The sequence below is a fragment of the Globicephala melas genome, chromosome 19, assembly GCF_963455315.2.
Source record: "Globicephala melas chromosome 19, mGloMel1.2, whole genome shotgun sequence".
Lineage (NCBI taxonomy): Eukaryota > Metazoa > Chordata > Mammalia > Artiodactyla > Delphinidae > Globicephala > Globicephala melas.
The window spans coordinates 39848205-39867922 of record NC_083332.1 but is presented as its reverse complement, the minus strand read 5'-3'; positions in this window follow the sequence as shown (position 1 = coordinate 39867922).

The window sequence follows — 19718 nt, the reverse complement described above, 5'->3', positions numbered from 1 at the left end:
AAATGTAGTCACACTTAAGGAGAGATTAAGAATCGAATTATGTTATCGATGCATTCATGTAGCCTCCATTAACTTGAATAAAAGTAGATACGTGGGAAGTTAACCCCTTCTATGCTTATAAGAAATAACTTTTATACACTTTTCTAAAAACTGCAATTAGTTGTTTTTCCTGTGAGTGAATCAGCTTCTTTAAATTCTCCTGTGCTTAAACAAAACAAAACAAAACCTTTGTGTAAAAACATCCAAATACACATACATATTAAAGTAAATGTATATTATACATATATATCTCAAAAACTTAAATACATATCATTGAAGTATGTTAAGATTTGCATTGTAGATAGTAAGAGCTGATACAAAATTCATTTATAAAATAGGAAATTATAGTATGTAGGCAGATAAATCTATTTTATGTAAAGAAACTTGCTAGAATATTGAATTTTAAAAATGGTCTGTTGGAAAGTTCAATAACTGCTCTGATTATACGTAGAAAACACCAAGAGTGTCATTTTATAACCTCCATTTTACTGGCAAATTTATTTGGGCATTGATGGCTGGCGTAATTAGATATTTTACTTTCGAAGTAGAGGTGAGTAAGCTAATTAACTGATTTACTTCGTAAAAGAAGGATTTTGTTAGGGGGAAAATAACCATATGAAGATGGTAGGAGGAATTTTGAAATCAGGTCAACTTTTGGTTTAGAACTTCTGCTTTCTTTTATATGCCTAAGATATGGCTGAATAAATAAAATGAATGAACAAATACCTGATAGGTGGTGCTTGTCTAAATTCTTACAGTCAGAAATTTAAGTTCAAGGAGACATATACTTCATTGCTATGAGTCCAGGATGGGGAACCCTTCACTGACTCTAGAAAGTCAAATTTTCTCCAGAAGATAACGAACCTAGGATCTTAAAAGATATCCCACAGAATTTTATGTTCTATGGCTTCAAAGTGATATTGTACTCTTCTCTCTCCAAGGGTTAGAGTTCAGGATTGATTTAAATAAGGACAATTTAGGAAAATTACATCCACATAAAATTCATAGAATTGAAGATAATGAATAAGTGCGTATCGACTTCCATTAGTGTTTGTATGAAAATCACGTGAGACCTCTAAATGTAATCTGTAGAAATATTTGGTGCAATGGAGATAAAAAATTAATTCAGCGACTGTTGTTTTTCAGATTTCTTTGCAAATACAACTTAAAGGCAATACTCTCCATCACCTCCCATACTCTGTCCATAAGAGAATGACATTCTGATGCTTCCTTCCACATGGAAATTCTTAATACTGCCCCGAGGTGGTAAATCTCCCTTCTTAGATAACGTAGGGGCTTTCTCTCAGCCCACAAAGTTTTTCATCTCATATGCTGTCCACAGACAGTCCCAAGGCTTGCCCCTTTCCACCTAGATAAGCCATGGACACCACCATCTCTCTGCTGTCCTCTAGACATTGCCTGAGCAACAAGACGAATTCTTTCATTCTCAGTATACAATGAAAAACTTGTTTGCCCCCCATGAGGATCACCATGTCTCATGGGTAAACCAGCTGGTTCCCTCTCACTTTTCACACACTCTGTTTTTCCCTTCTAACTCTCTCACTCTTTTGATTCTATCTTGCCTAAAGCCAGCAGTTTCCTTTAAATTTTTTCTACTCTAAACCAAGCTCCTCAAACAAATTTTGATCTTCATATCTTGGTACAAATTTGGATAAGGGGAGGGTTGATATTCTTTTGAATTCAGTGCTCTGGAATTTAGTGTTTTGGTTCTTAGTTATCCCCATATGGGAGTGTAACTTGTACCTAATACTTCAGCCTCTCAACGTACTTTAACCCCTCACAATTCTAAAAGGCAAATTTCATTAGGCATGTGACCATTTTTCAGATGTATAATCTGAAACTCAAATACAAGGTCAAGTATTTTGATGATGGTAAAAGGGTACTAAACCATCATGCTATAGATTTGTTTGTTTCTTTATATGTTTCTCATCTCACCCCCTACTATGCAGACTCTAAGATAAGCATCATATTGCTTAGCCGCAAATGCTTTCAGTGTGATAAAGAAAGCAGTACTTAATTTCAGAACTCTCAGAAACAGTACAACAAGTACTGAATGTCAATCTCCGTGGCCATTTGTAAGAACAACCAAACTTCTTGGTAATGAGAGAGCACTGTTCAGTACATTTCTTGGAGAAAATAAGACTTGAATCGAACATTAAAGAAGGCTTGAGATTTGAACAAAGCCCTTGGAGTCTCAGTCATGGCTTTGTATCCCAGTTCAAATACTTTGAACATGATGACATTTAATCCTCAGAGGCTCTCATTATCTCACCTGTATTCCCTTCTTTGGTTACAGCCAGTCATACCTAGTGCATTGCCTATCACACTATAGGTTTTCAATAAACATTTGCTGAATAATTATCAATATAAACGGCTATAAATATGGCCTCATTATTGTAGTAAAACTCTTACATATGGTTATTTATGGTGTTGCATAAGACTACATCATAGGATATCAATGCTGGGAGATGAGTTTGAGGTCACCCATATCCTTCATTTCTAGAGGAGTGGAAACTCAGGCCCAGATTGGAGGTGTCAGTGACTAAAAAGTTTGTGTATTAGTGCTAAAAGAGACATGTAAGAAAATGAGGTGGGAAGGTAAGTAGAAGTAAGTTTTACAGAGGCCATTAAGTCTCAAATCAGAGGATTCCCCTGGAAGGCCATTGAAAAATAGCAAAAAATTTAAGCATAAGTATGACAAGGTGCAAGAGAAAGAATATGGAAGAAAATGAACGACCAAGTGATTCTGTGAATCAAGACTTGCTTTTGCACTGATCAAATAATGATCTTTCCCCCATTTTGATCTTTTGGATTTCCCCTTTAAGCTTTCTACTTAAGAGCTTACAAACCACAACTGTGTGCATCCTCATTGGATTAACAGTATGTTACCATTAGCAGTTGCTGGAAGACAAAGATCATCTATATGGTTCTTCTTAAACAGGAAATTAAAACAACTTGAAATGGTACCAACTTGTGCCAATTCAAAGAGTGCTGAGAAGACAAATCATATTCTGCTGAAAACCATATGCCTCCTTTATTCATCCACATACTAAAGCCTTTCAAATCTTACTACATGCCTAACTCTCCTCTTGGCTCTGGAAATAAGATGGGGACAAAACTCGATATATGTCTTCTCACATCGAAGAATATAATGAAGGAAAGAGACATTAGTGAAGTAGGCCCATTAATAAAAGTGTAAAACACCTAAGATAAGTGGTAGGAATGTCACGACAGTGACTCTATAAGTGCATAAGGCAAAAAAAGAAACAAAAAAACCCCTGCATTTTGGTTATAGCAGCTGGTAAGACTTCTTGAAAGGGATATTGGAGCTGAAACCTAAATTATGAATAACAACTTGGTAAAAGAGTGTATGTATTTGAGTATGTGTGTGTTTAGAATAACATATGGAACGTGAGATTTGTTTGTTTTGCACACAGAGCAAGACTGATTTTCTTTTTTAGTAAGAAAGAATAGTACCTGTTTACCAGGAGGCAACCAAGTTCATGATTAACTTACATACTGATTTAAGGCAATTGCTTTGAGATCAATACTCTTTCAACTCCAGGTATATGTATTTAGCAAGAGGCCCTCAAGGTTGCTATCTACTCCAGCAAGATCCAGAAGTAGCTAAATCTCTTGAAGGAAAGGGAAAGCATTTTTTAAAATGTGAGATAGAAACAGAATGAGAAGTATATCACCTCCCAAGATTTCATTCTGCCGTCTGCAATGATATACTTCTTAATAAAAAGAAACTCTGTGAACAGTGTAGGCATCCCAATTGCCTATATTTACATATATGGATAGCCTGACATTTCAAAGTCACTTGGAAATTTCTTAATCATTAATAAGAAGATCAAAATTACTAGTTGCAGAGTTCAGTGAAAAATGTACTTATATAAATACCCTTGCAATCAGTTCTGGTGCAGGTGTTTCTTGAAATCAATACATAAATTACTTATTGGGCTGAAAACAGAGGGCATTGTTAAAAAGGGAGCATTTGAGACCTTAGCTCATTAGACTGCGTGGATAGTTGAAGGACGTATTTTTAGTTGGCAGAAAGATGGGCAGCAAAGGATTTTGAAAAGCCTGTGAGACCAAAAGTTTTAACCAAAAATATGTTTATTCATACCGCTTTAAGATAAACATCATTATGAATACAGCATATTTATTTAAATGCCTGAATATTAACTCCTAAGAAATTCATAGTCTCAGTGAATACAAAAGGACCAATTCTAAGTGGAGGCTATTGCTGTATATTTGTGTTTGAAGGGAAAAATCATATCTTGGAATACTTGTCCCCAAAATAGAGCCAATCACATAAATGACATCTGAATAAGACACTTATATTTGGTGAGCATAAATTCACACTGAAATACCATTTCCCTAATAACCACTTTAGTTGTTATTTTTGTTTGCCCTAGAAATACTAATGCAGTGATAACAAGAAAGCATACTTATATTTTCCACTAAATTTAGAATTTTAGTAATTGAAACACAGATGCAGTGGCTTTTACAGGAAATTAATTTGGTGTTAAATACACTGGTAGTGTTAGATATGCATAGTTACTCAGCATGGACATATTGCTTATACCAATGGTGATGTGCACGCAACACACCACACACACATACACACAACACACACACACACACACATCTGGGAATAAAAATGAAAACCCAAGATAAGTGTAGGTTGATAAGAATGAAAATATTTTGAATTATATAAAATATTGACATAATTATATTTTATTATCTATTAGTATATTCATCAAATGTTTCTATACATTTTAAAATAATTCTTTAACATTTACCTACGTAGCATGCATTTAATAAACATGCTATATTTTTTAACTGTGTTCCTTTACTACTTAATATTTTTTATTTCCTATAGATGAAAGAGGAAGAAAACATGGATAGAAATCTCAGTTTTTCTTTACCTTACAGAACCTTAAGTGTTGTTTGTCCCCTTAATTAACTTCATTCATTTGTTCATTTCTTCCTTCATCCCTTCCTTTAAAAAAATACTTATGAGGAGTTTGTTATAAAATAGGCACTATAGATTGGAAAGTCAAAGAAATGTCTAATGAGGTGGGTTTGTACCCTCATAGAGTTTTTGGTCTAGTGATATCATAGGTGTCAATAAATAATCTCCCTGGGGAAATTACTTTCAGTAATTACAGTATTACTGGGGTAATACTGAAAATGATCCATTATTGAGAGAGGTCATGGCACAGCCTAATGGGTTGAGAGTTTCAGAGAAGACCTGAAGGCAGCAGAAGTAGTATCTTTGGGCTAAGATCTGAGGGAGGCATAGGATTAGCTACGCAAAGCTTGTTAGGGTAAGGATATTCTGGGCAATGGAAATAATCTGCGCAAGGACCTAAAGTGATGAAATACAGGGCGAGTTTTGAGGTATAAAAATGTTAGAGATGTAGAGGAAAAAAGATGAGAAATAAAACCACAGAGGTAAGCCCTGTACAGACGTAGACAATGTTAAGTATTTTGGTCTTTAGCCTGAGAAAAATGAAAAATCTTTAAAGGGTTATATTCATTGTAATGGTATGGACATAATTGCATTTTTCAAAGAAGATTGTACTGTATTCTCTGTGGAAAACAGATTACATGATACAGGAATGAATTCTGGGAGTTACAGTGCCGTTGTACAGATCAAGACCAGATTTGATGATAGACTATATTAGAGTGATTATAGGAGGTACAGAGAAGAGAGTGGGTGTTTGTAGGAGGTACAGAGAAGAGAGTGTGTGTTTGAGATACTTATGAAATAAAGTCTAGGGGAATCATTGCTAGATGAAGCAAAAGGAGGTAACAAGAATTACTCTTAGTTTGCCAAATTTGCTTACATCACATATGAGGAAAAGTACTTAGGGTTTGTGGTGCCTTTATTATCACTAACGGGTGATGACAATATGGTAGATGGATAAAGTTCCAGGATATTAGAGAAGAAATTGGACGTAAAATAAAATCCCAATCTTCAGAATAATTGAAGCCATAGACATACATGCGTTTGCCTAAGAAAAGCACATATAGAGTATATATTTATCAGGATAGGCTCTACAGAGGTAACAAACAACTCCTAAATCTCATTGGCTTAACATAAAGGTTTACTTTTAGGATTTTTTTTTTTTTGCTTTTAAAATGTATTTGTGTGTGTGTGTGTTTTATTTCACATTTGTTACACAATATATGTGAGTGAGATGCTCAGCTTCATTTAGTTTCTCAGAGAATCAGGCTGGTGGAAGCTCCACAATTTTGAAGCTCAGTGGCTTTCACTTGGAGCCATATCTCCCCAGAGGGTATTTGGCAATGCCATAATATGTCACTTATTGTCATAACTGGAGAGAATGATGCTGGAAGCTAATGGGCAGGGATGCCATTAAACATCCTGCAATTCACAGGACACATCCTGCCTCTGACACTCAGAATTACCTGGTTCAAAATGACCATAATATCAAGGTTGAGAAACCCCATTGTAGCTGTACCGTCAGCACATTCTCAGATCCCGTGACATGGAAAAAGACTGACGGCTCTTCATTGCTTTATCCTGAAAATAATACACATCAGTTCTATCCACAACACAACTGCCATAAGTAGTCGCATGTCCCTGCTGAAGTGCGGGGAGGAACTGGGGCATGTGGTTAGGTAGATGACATATTTTATAAGCACTGCTGGTACTGCCATGGTCTAAAACAGAAGCCTGCTGCAAATATATTGTGCCACTGGAGTCCCATCTTTAAGCTGTTGTATTAGAGTGGTGGGGCAGTGGGGATCAGTATGACTGACATCTGATACGGGTGCTGAGAGAATAAATACAAGTCTGCCAGTGAGTTCCGAGCTCAGACTGATCTGCTTTCACACTGCGGTATTCACTGAAACCCAGCAAAAGGCAATATATTAACTTTCCAATGTAATTTTCTCAAATATGTCTGAAAATGGAATTCATTATACTTGAGAATTGAATATTAAGGGTAATTAATGAGTTTGGCAGCTCTTTTATTCTCAGCGTTAGCTGGGAAAATTCCAACTATTCACCAAATCAGGCAAGTTTTCTAGTTTCCTAGTCATTTCTTCAAGTAGAACAAGTGACTGGGAAACTACTTTTTTTTTTAATTCCAGAAGATTCCTTAACTTCTAAAATAAGAGAATAAAATAATTTTGGAACACATCATAATGGAATGAAATTCATCATTCGATTGTCTTCTTTTTCTAGCAGATATTTCCTCAAAATTAGTATCTTAATAATTATAGTGAAAGACAATTTTTTAAAAAGGTAGAGTACAGTTATGAAGCGAACAAGACCAGAACTGGTCTTGAGTTCTGGCTCTGCTTTATTGCTGCAGGTCCACTGGCCTTTCTTTAGCTTTAAAATGACTACCCTCCTCAAAGGAGAAATTTGAGTATGGTTTATTTCATAGCAGATCTTGGCATATCCCTCACATATAATAAACACTGACTGCAGGTTATTACCACTATTATTATAATTATTGTTACTTATTTTAATTACAGGTTAAACTATTCATCCCTTGGAGGATGATGCAGACTATTAAGAATAGTTTCATTTTGGCCTTGGATATGCTGCTGGGAAATTTTGGGTCAAAGAGATTTGCATCCTACTTTTCATTTGTTTGTTTCTTTTAGTAAGCCCATGTATTAATCAGTGTCCTGAAAGGAGATAGAAACCACACCAGTAATTCAAATTGTGTGATGAATTGAATAGATGGTTAACTAGTAAAAGAGGTTAAAGAAGGCTCTAAGAGATCCAGAAATTCCAGATGCAGAAAGCAGCAAATATGTCTAGGTTCACAAATATGTGAGGGAAAGTGGACAAGGAAAGAACTAAGAATTTAGAAGATAGTTCCCCCACCACCATCCAAGGCTGAGATGAAATTCATGTTGAAGAGAGTGTGGCTGCCGCAGAACCACACAGACAATGAAGTGCCCTTTGCAAAGGGGCTGGGCCTGAGCTGCTTTGGGGAACCACTCATCAAGTGGTTGAGAAACTTTCTGTCACGGCTGCTTACCTTTTTCTTACTGATCTGTTGGCTCCTTTGCTGAAAGAAAGCGTATTGGAACCACAGAGGGAAACCTCGTCCTCCTGCTCTGGTCTTCCAATTTCTCTCCAGTGCCCTCTTTCCATAAAGCCTAACAGAGCAAGCTGGTAAAGGAGAAATGTTTACAGGATCTAGTTCCTCTATCATTAAGAATGAGCAGGAAGACCTTAACTGATGAGTGGCACAGTCAACGGTGTGCTGGGACTGGCTATGCCAGCTTATGAGAGTTGAATGTGTACGTCTCTCCACATTTGGTGGCATCATGTAGGTTGAAATTGGCCGTCATGGAAGTATGTACAAAATAGAAATTGGCAAACACTGCAATTCTGTGCTTCTTGTTGTCGTTATTCTTGGAGAACCAGTTTCTCAGTATACCCCTGGGCACAACCCACTTTATAGGGAACAAACAATACTATAAAAGAAAGAATCCAATTTTGAATACTTATTGGAATCCATAAATAAACAGAATAGTTCATTTTAAGAGCTTGTCCACTTTGGAGTTAAGCAGCATAGATTCTGTCCTTTACCGTTTGCTATCTGTGTAATAAGGAATATAGTTTCTCTAAAGTTTCCTCATCTGCAAAATAAAGACCATAATAAGACCTCTCTTAGGATTGTTCTGAAAATGGAGCAAGATAAACCAGAATAAGAGACAGGCATACAATAAGCCCTCTCTAAGTGTGAGCGATGATGAGAATTAACACCACGTAACATTCCAAAAACATTTGCTCAGTGTTTTTTGTAATATTAAAACTCAGCTAAATGTATCATGCATAGAATGACAAAGATATTACAGTCCTCAAAAAGTTTGCATTACAGTTCACTAAGAAATATTTAAAATAGTCTAAATGGCTTATTAGTCATTTGAAAGTTAGGTTTCATAGATTAAAAATCTTTTAAACTTATGTTACTGAAGCCAGTAGCTCAATTTCTGGAAAACTAACATAAGGGTCCATCCAAAACATGAAGGAAAATATTTTTTGCCCAAATATTTTTACCATGTTGCTTATAATAGTGAAAAATCACAAAATAGGAAACTGGTTAAGTAAATTATGGGATGGTAGGAAATATTTGGAATATTATACAATGCTTTGAATAATGTTTATTAAGTACTGATTAACACAGGAAATGCAAATAATAATAGAAAGGAAGAGAAAAATTATACACATTATGAACACAATTGTGGGAAAATATGATTGTTAAATGCTTAAAGAAATTGCCTCTTGAAACAGTGCTTATAAATGTATATTGCAGAATGAAATAAGGGAAATAGTTTTCATTTTATGCTGCTAAAACCCTGCTACCATATGATTAAATAGTAGGTACTGAATAGACCCAGAGGCAAAGGACAGGGAAAATAAGTCTATATATGGATATCCATACCAGTATTGTTCTCTTATTTATCTATCAATCTACCTATCTGTCTATCTCAGAGACAACAAGTGTGTTTCTTCGCATGGATTTCTTTCTGTTTGAAGAAGTGCCATAGGGATAGTAGGAAAAATGGGGATAGAATAATCTTGAGATTGTTTCCTATGTATGTGACATTGAGTTTTTCAGAATAAGAGAAGCACATCAAGGGTTAAGAATTTAGTATTCTATTAGTCCCACTTTTGAACCAGGGTTGTTTGTGCCTTTCTTTTATATGGCAATAACTCTTTTCTTTTAATAAATCTGGTGATGTTGTTGAACTAGTTACTCATAGAAAGTCCATCCCAGCCTGGATTGTTTTTCTTTTTCATGGAAGCCCTTCTGTGTGGAAGTGTTATTCTCCCATCTTCTCCATTCTAGACCAGAAATCCTCAATTCTTTACTGAATGTCTCATTCAGCATGGAGTTTCGTATCTATTATGTGTTTTGATAATTCCTCTTACTTACACTTCAGGTTGCCAATGTTCATTTCACAATTTGTTAGCAAGCATTGAACTCAGAACTGTGGCAGTGAAGTGTAGACATAGTTACCCTAGCCAGTGTTGGTGAGGAGAAACACATTCTAGCTCAGTTTAGTTGTCACGTGAACGTTCACATCCAACTCTATTCATGTTTCTCCCTGATACTTCAAGCTTCCATGACATGACTTGTGATAAGGTAAGGAAAATGGATAAAAGAGAAAATTTCCCTTGGACTTGAAATGGTGCAGACAGCGTGCTTCCCCAGAACATATTAAGAAACATGCCAATTGATGATTTTAAAAATAATGGAATATGATTAGTGACATCTAAAAATGACCCCGTTAAACCTTTATTTTAGTTCTTTGCTTTTCAGTAATTCACTTTGTTATTTTTTTTAATTAATTAATTTTTGGCTGCGTTGGGTCCTTGTTGCTGCACGCAGGCTTTCTTTTAGTTGTGGTGAGCGGGGGCTACTCTTCGTTGTGGCGCTCAGGCTTCTCATTGCGGTGGCTTCTCTTGTTGCGGACCATGGGCTCTAGGTGTGCAGGCTTCAGTAGTTGTGGCACGTGGGCTCTAGAGCGCAGGCTCATTAGTTCTGGCGCACAGGCTTAGTTGCTCTGTGGCATGTGGGACCTTCCCAGACCAGGGCTCAAACCCGTGTCCCCTGAATTGGCAGGCGGATTCTTAACCATCACACCACCAGGGAAGCCCCACATTGTTATTTTTGAGTCAATATTTACTGAGTCTGTAGGAGATGAGGTTAATGGACTAATGTGTTTGTTTTTGTTTATTTCAGTGTTTAGCATTCATACCTATTAAGAGTACAGTCTTGTGATTCCGTATTTTTTTCTAGCTCAGTTTAAAGTGCAAGGAAAATGTAGACACTCAAAAGCATTGCTTAAATACAAGATAAATTAACACTGGCTATTTAAGATAAACAGTCACAGAAATAGGGATGCATATTTGATTAATATATCCTAGTCTCATTTTAAACTTCAGTGACTCTTTATCATGACCAATTCATGATCTAGCCCTTGGCTACCCTCAGAAAATATTCTGCTATAATTTCCCTCTTCTTTAATTGTGATTCAGCCATACTGGCTTTCCTACTGTTCTTTGATCACACCATGCACACCTCTACCTAATTCTCAATGATATCTGCTCAGTGAGTTCTCTTTGACCCCCCCTACACAAATTGCATGAACCAGCACTTGTGATTCTCTTTCTGTCTTTGTTACTTGTTTTATAATACTACCTAATATCATTATATGTATCCATAAGTCTTTCTTCCTCACTGGATTAAAGCTCCAAGTAGGCAGATACATTTTGTTGTTGTTCCACCATTTTACCCACAATGCCTGGAACATAATAGGTAGTGAGTAAATACTGAATGAATGATTGAATGATTGACTGAATGAATGGATAATGCTAAAAGGTAGATATTAGCACCAACATTTCAGAATTATGGACCTGAGACCTAGAGTGGTTAAATACTCCATAACTTATCAGAACTAGAAAGTGGCAGGTCTAATTTATTGAGATTGTTAGCTGCTCAAGTTCATGACCTGTGCTTGGTGCCCATTTGAACAGTTGACTTTTAGGGTAAAAAATCACAGATTATCACACAGATTGTTTTATCTCATTCACAAACTTTCATATCCCATGTGAGTTACATCAAAATTGGTTACATTTTTTTTAGGATTTTTATTAATAGTTTGAGATTATTAATAGCTTATGATATGTGTAAATCCCTGTTTTATGTTTGTTTCCATGCCTACATTAATTTTTTGGTGGGGTGTCAAAGGATTCTGATAAAATATTTTCCCTCTCACATGTTTTGAATAACGGCACTTTTTTTTTTTTTTATAAAACTGTGGAATCTGTCAAATTGGACTTTTTAAAAATTTTATTTATTTATTTTGTGTGTGTGGTATGCGGGCCTCTCACTGTTGTGGCCTCTCCCATTGCGGAGCACAGGCTCCGGACGCGCAGGCTCAGCGGCCATGGCTCACGGGCCCAGCCGCTCTGCGGCATGTGGGATCTTCCCGGACCGGGGCACGAACCCATGTCCCCTGCATCGGCAGGCGGACTCTCAACCATTGCGCCACCAGGGAAGCCCCAAATTGGACATTTTTTACATTATAAAAATTCTTTACTATGATGTGCTAAAGGGAGAATTATTTCCCCCTTCTTTCCTTCCCTCCTTTCCTCCCTCCCTCCCTCCATTCCCTTCCTTCCTTCCTTCCTACTTACCTACTTTCCGTTCTTCCTTCTTCCCTCCCTTGTTCAACATGAGTTGTTTAATTTTAGAGTCCAATAAAAAAAAGAGGGTATACTCAATCATTATTAAAATGGAGTAATTTAATTATTTAAAAAAGCATCTCGTATACTTGGGTATTTGAAGTAGAAACGCTCTATTAGAATTTTCCAGATAATTTTATTAAGGTCCCACTTCCTTTAAAATAGGTCAAAACATGTTATAATAGAAAGAATACTTGCCTTGGGAAATCTGAGTCAAGGTTTTATTCCCATTATTGGGACAAAATGCTTAAAATTTCTTATTTCCAGGCTCCATGTTCTAAAAGGAAATAGAAACATTCATCTCAAAATTTTTTATGTGGCTTCTGTGAGGTATGATGCCCGGCAAGAGTGTTTTATAAACATCTCACCTGAGTTTCACTTTCATGTGTCCCTCTCTGGAGTTCAGGATTATTGTCCTACTTCCAGTCTATTGCTTTACTTTTCTTCTACCTTGTAACATTAGAACTGAAAATAATAAAGCATTCTACAGCCTATTTCTTGTATACTTTGTAGGAAAAAATACTACAGATAGCTACTAAATAATTGATAGATATCACCTTTCAAGTGTAACTGTAAGTGTACAACAATGCTCCAGTCTTCTGCATGCAAGTATCGAAATGATACCAGCAAAACACAAGTTGGCTAAATCAATATTATCAGTGAGATAGAGTTTAAAGAGTGGAAGATAGTAAAGAGTGAATCTATAACTAAAAAATCAACGTCTCCTTATTTACAGTTCTCTTGAAGCCTATATTTTTCTTACATATTTGAAATTGCACAGAGTCAATTTTTTTAGAATATCTTTGCATAAAACAACAAAAAATAAAATAAACATCTGAGATATCTATTGTGTCTACATAAATTGAATGTTTCCAAATATGATCATTATTAGGCCAAAATTTTACTTTTTTAAATTTCCTTTTATTATTATTAAAATTATTATTAAAAAATGACTTTTAATTAGAATGCTAGCCCTCAGAAGTCAGAGATCGTATCTTGTTCATTATTGTATCAAATGCACTTATCACAAATGCTGGTATATTTTAAGTGATTAACAATGTGGCTAAGAATTCTTTGTAGTTTTATTGATCGTTTCAAACATTACTGCTCTGAAAACCTAAATCAGTATTTTTTGTTTTTTATTCACCAATTTCAAAATAAATTGCAAATATATCGTTGTTCAACATTTACAATATTTTATCCTCTATCATGTGGGAATATGAGGGACATGATGTATATTAAATACAGCAATTAAGTACATCTGATGTTTCTTTCTAAGGATTCTGGAACACTTTGTAATATTAATTAACAAAGAAGGGAGTTGTTTATAAGGTAGACAGGAAAGGGTCAATAAATGAATCATGTCAAAATGGATTCAATTCCTAGTGATAAAATTTATTCAGAGAATGAAAAGCCAGAGGACAACTTACTTGAATTATTAGATTATTGCAAATCACTATTGGCTGACTATTATAACAGCAATAATATCTTCGTAACCTTTTGAAAACTACAAATCTATTTTTCATCCATTTGGTCCTTACTGTAATCCAGAGTTGTTTGAAGGACAAATATATTTTACTGATTTTCCAATTGTCAGAGTGGATATTAAATGCTTGCTTGTCTAGTTTCTTCATTTAACGGGAAAATTGATGTCTTCCCTCACTTTAGGCTGTGACATCCCCTGTACCAAGCTCCTATTGGTAGAACAGACTGATACAATCATGGCATTCTTGATTTTAACAGTGGGTTGGATTGGAAATATTTCACAAACAAAGTCCATAATAGCTAACTTTTTCTTTAAGGCTGTAGCAAATTAGACCATTTTTAATGTGATTTTTGGTTTTATCATAGAACTTAAGTCAGCACAATTGCTAAACCCTCACAGTAGGAACAGGTGAAGCATATAGGGGAAATTGCAATGACATACATCTGACTGTGGATCCAAGTCATTGATTACATCTGTCAGATCCTAAGAATTCACCAAATGTTTGTTTTATTTTGTGCTATAGATTAAAAGGAACTCTGAATCATTCTGGAGAAAAAATACATATTTACCCACAAAGTATATACTTTAAATCCAAGGAAGTTTGTCAAATTGTCTCACTGGGAGAGCACAGGGTACAACAGCAACTTTTTAGTCCTGCTAAAAACCATTATACTTATTATATAGCTCCAATTATGACATTGAAGAAGATAATAATGAAAGAAACATCCCAATAATAATCCCATAACTTTAACAAATGTAAGTGTTCTACATGTACACATCTCCTACCAGACCCTGTCAGTACATATGCATGATTTGAACACTGGTACACTCCTTGCATAGATGCAATTTTGTATTCTGACTTTTTTTTTCTTTTTACTTAACATGATATGAGACACATTTTTCAGTTACTACTTAGCCTACAAAATTCTGATTTGAAAAGCTGAAACTTTGTATTTTTTCTTTTAAATATATTGATAGCAAAACAAGCCTGAAGACCTAGAGATAAACTCTAGGCTTCTAGGCCAAATGTCTGAAATGGTTATCACAATCTGTGATCTGACTTCAAATTTTATTCACCTACTCCCTCAACCTCACTTGCAGTTTTACTTATTTTTATCTTGTTGAATTTCCACTCTGTAATTTATCCATTTTTTTCTCTGTTTTCCAAGTTGAGATCACAAAACCGAACTACAGTAAGGGACTACTGGCACATTTTTTGAGGGGACTAGGGGGAAGGAGGAATGAGGAATACAGATCAGTTAAAGCGGTCTGTAGAGGTAAAAGGATGTCTTTGCAGTGGTCCCCTGCCTATCCCTCTTCACTGTTTCAGAAGTTAGGAGCTTCTTTCTTTGAAGTAGTTGTGTGCATCTTTCTGACAAACAGCAACTCTATTCTGTTATCCCGTCTCACCTAGAATCAAATATTGGCTATTCTTCCCTAAAATGGCTCTTGGCAGATTATCCCTGATTGTTCCTGAATTCCAGATTAGTTTGGGCATTCATATACTATGGAATTTTCAATTAAAATAACTTTTTACTTTAAATTTATTTATTTTTATTTTTGGCTGTGTTGGGTCTTCGTTTCTGTGCGAGGGCTTTCTCTAGTTGTGGCAAGCGGGGGCCACTCTTCATCGCGATGCGCGGGCCTCTCACTGTCGCGGCCTCTCTTGTTGCGGAGCACAGGCTCCAGACGTGCAGGCTTAGTAGTTGTGGCTCAAGGGCCTAGTTGCTCCGCGGCATGTGGGATCTTCCCAGACTAGGGCTCGAACCTGTGTCCCCTGCATTAGCCTAGGCAGATTCTCAACCACTGCGCCACCAGGGAAGCCCCACTTTTTACTTTAGAGGAGTTACTTACAGTCCATTTTATTTTAAAAAAGATAATCCTTTCCTCTATGTTGTAGGTTTAATTACATTAAAAAAATGAATTCAACTAGATCACAAAGTGACACTTTTTCAATGATTGGGGGAAAAAAAATGTGTTGGAAACGTCAGGTAAAATTCTAGTTATCTAACTAGCTGTGTGGTCTTACCATGTTGATTTACTACCATGGGGCTTAGCTTCTCATATAATGCCTTCTTAATCACTGTGGATAAGGAATAAATATCTGAAGTATTTAGCATAGTTTTGACCCTTATTGAGCATTTGGTAAATGTCATTCCTGTTCACTTTAGCCTAAATTTATTGAATATCAACTGTGTGTCAATTCAGCATGCCCTGAATAATCAAAAATGAATAAAATGACTAACGCAAGATGCCTGTCAAGAGAAGGTTCAATTTTAGGATTACAAATTATGGTTAGGGATTGGACATTAATATATTTTTGTTTGATTGAATAAAGTCAGGTATGAAAAGGGAGACGGTGTAGGGAAAGTATTCCAGATGCACACAACACAAAAAGAATGTTTGACAGATTTGTGGGGGTTTTGTTCTTTCGTCTAAAGTAGCCTGATAATCCCAACAGATGTTCAGCCCTGTAATGCATGCAGACTCAATACTTTCATTGCTGAGAGAGTTTATGGTCATTGCCAACCCACCACTCTGCAGCTCACCCCCTCTGACCTTCAGTAGCAGATAGAATCAGGGCCCAGCAACACCTTCGCAGAAATGGGTGTCAGTGCCATCGTCAAGGAGCTTGGTGTGAATATGTAGGGGATATTGGCCTCTCTGTCAGTGTTTAGACATTTAATTGTTGTCAACAAAACCACAGCCTGGAGAGGCTGTTGTCACATACATTACAGAATTGAACCAGATGCCTCAAAATTTCAAGTTTGAATATTTTCAAGGGGCCTAGAATTTCCAGCCCATCTTTCACATTCAGTAAGACATCAAGTCTCACTGAATATATTTCATTCCTACTGGAGCTTCCTGATTTATCCCTGGCCTGCTCCCATGTGCACAAATGTAATCACCTCCTAACTGCTGCTTTGCTTTCAACCTCACCCACCTTGAATCCATCCTTCTCACAAGTCAGTAATGTACCTTCTCAAATGCAGGTCTGACCAAACACTGGATAAATACAGAATTTCTGCCTACAAATCTATTTGGTAACACACATTTTCTGGTTCAGAATCTGATAATATGGGGTTATACACAAATCAAGAGGCAGGCTTCTTTTCCCTTTTCTCTTGTTAGATGGATAGGTAGGTAGGTAGAGAGAGAAACATATATAAAAGTATTTTTTGAATTGAAAATTCCTTTTCTTTTCCCTGATTTTCTAGATGCAGAACTATGTGTTTGGCAAGAATTCCTGGAGGAGATGGTTAGTAGTTATAGGGACAGTTTGTAAGCATATTTTTAAAATAAAGGATTAGGTGAAATTATTTTGATTAGAAAACAGTCTTGAATTTTTGACAATCTGTATATATACATATATATATGCATATACACACAAACACACACACAACCTGCTTTGACTTCCTACAATCCATATGTATTTTACAACTACAATTCTGTACCTATGAACATACTCCCTTCTTTTAGAACAGCAATTTCCAACCTTACATTTTAGTATCCTAGAGTTTTTTAAACTGCTGATGCCTGAATCCCACCTCCAAAGATTTTTGTTTAATCATTTTGGGTTGTGGCTTTGATGTTAGGAATTTTATGGTCTCTCTAGGTAATACCATTGCTTCACTAAGCTTGAGTACCACTATTTTAGGGTCTCGCTTTTTGAAATACTTGAAAATAGAGTGTATAACTTTCTTGTAGATATTCATATTAGTTTAAACTTCTTATCATTATTCATAAAGAATAAAAGTCATTCAGATGCCTCTAGATCCCGAAGTCAACTCTGGTCTGTTGCATAAAGAAGATCTCTCAGCAGTTTCTTTACTTGGCTGGATGATGCTCAGATCTGTAATGAAACCAACAGAAATTACATGGGATGTTAGGGAGACACTTTGGTGTCCTCAGTCATCTGGGAGGATTAACTGAAGAAACATACGAAACACCCAACAGGATAAAGGCACAATAAATGTCTACTCCTGTATCTCTAACGTTCTCCTTCAAAAGCAGTATAGTTGTCAAATTGCATACATTAAATATATGCAGTTTTTAATATAATAACTTTGCCTCAATAAAACTTTTAAAAAATATATAAAGCAGTATAAAAAACGTGCAGTGCCCCTCTCTTAGGAAGTGTCCTTCTGGGTCTCACAAAAGGATTTCCCAAAAGCAGGAGTCAGCAAACACCAGCCTTTGGGACCCAATCCGACACAGCACTTGTGAGCTGAGAATGGTTTTCATATTTTTAAGTTGTTAAAAAAATGGAAGGTTAATTATATAAAATTCCAATTCCTGTGTTCATAATAAACTTTTACTGGAACAAAGCCATGTTCATTTATTTCCATATTGTCCATGGCTCTTAATATGACAACGACAGTGTTGAGTATAGTAGCTGTGACAAAAACCATATGGCCCTCAAAGCCTGAAATATTTATGGTGTGGTCCTTTACAAAGTAACTGTGGAAACCCTTGATCTAAAAGTGGTTGAGAAATAACTGCTTTATACCCTAGAAATCAGTATCCAAAACAATTAGCCCATTCTGTCCTCACTGTGCCAAGAAGAAATCAAGCAATTAGAGGGTAGCAAATGCCACTCACAATTTGTTAAAAATAAAGTTGATGATCCAATAAGGACATTTCAAAGAGGAAAAAAAAAAGCATAGCTTGCCTTTCAAAACAAAGCGAAGCAAACAGAAAAATACAAAACCTCGGAGAAATTAACATCTCCATTCTGATAGAAGCAACAGAGTTTGGGTGTTAAGAGTTTTCTTTCTGTTCGCAAACGTAATGCTGTTTGGTAGTAGATGGAGAAACTATCTGAAAAAACAAACTCAGGTCTGAAATAGCTGAGATAGCAACTACAGATAATCATACTAATGAAGAGAGCACCTTTCTTTTTTAAAAAAAATTTATTAAAGTATATTTGATTTACAATGTTAGTTTCTTCTGTACGTCAAAATGACATATGTATGAGTGTGTGTGTGTATTTATATATATCTATATATCTATATCTATATCTAGAGATATAGATATTCTTTTCCATTATGGTTTGTCACAGGGTATTGAATATAGTTCCCTGTGCTATACAGTAGCCTATATATAATAGTATGCCTTTGCTAATCCCAGACTTCCAATCCTTCCCTCCCATACCCCTCCTCCCCATTGGCAACCACAAGTCTGCTCTCTCTACCTGTGAGTCTGTTTTTGATTTGTAGGCATACTGGTTTATATCGTATTTTGGATGCCACATATAAGTGATGTCATATGGTATTTGTCATTCTCTGACTTACTTCACTTAGCATGATAATCTCTAGGTCCATCCATGTTGCTGCAAATGACATTATTTCATTCTTTTTGATGGCTGAGTAATATCCCATTGTGTGTGTGTGTGTATGTATATGTATATGTATGTATATATATATATGTACCACGTCTTTATCCATTCATTTGTCAATGAACATGTAGGTTGTTTCCTTCTCTTGGCTATTGTAAATAGGAGAGCACCTTTTTTTTAAAGAAAAACCTTTATTCGGTATCAGTGGACACAGATGTGTACCACTTTATTGTAAAGAAACCTAATGGATTGTCTAAATTAAATCTAGATGTCAATAACTATTTCACATTCGTTTCTCAGATAGATCCATTAGTAAAAGACATTATTGAAATGGAGAATTGAAACTTCTGATTTTGAGGCTGTACACCCCATCAAGCTGATTCTAAATGTCCTTGGGTGGTGCTAAGCCGTCTCTATTTTACTGATACCCTAGATTCACGTACGCAACGAAGTTTAAAGAATCATGATAGAGTGGATGGCACATGGCAAGTTAGTGCTAGAAGACTTAGGATCAAATCTTAAATCTACCACTCATTAGCTTTTTATAGCTCTACACAGTCACCTAACTTCCCCAT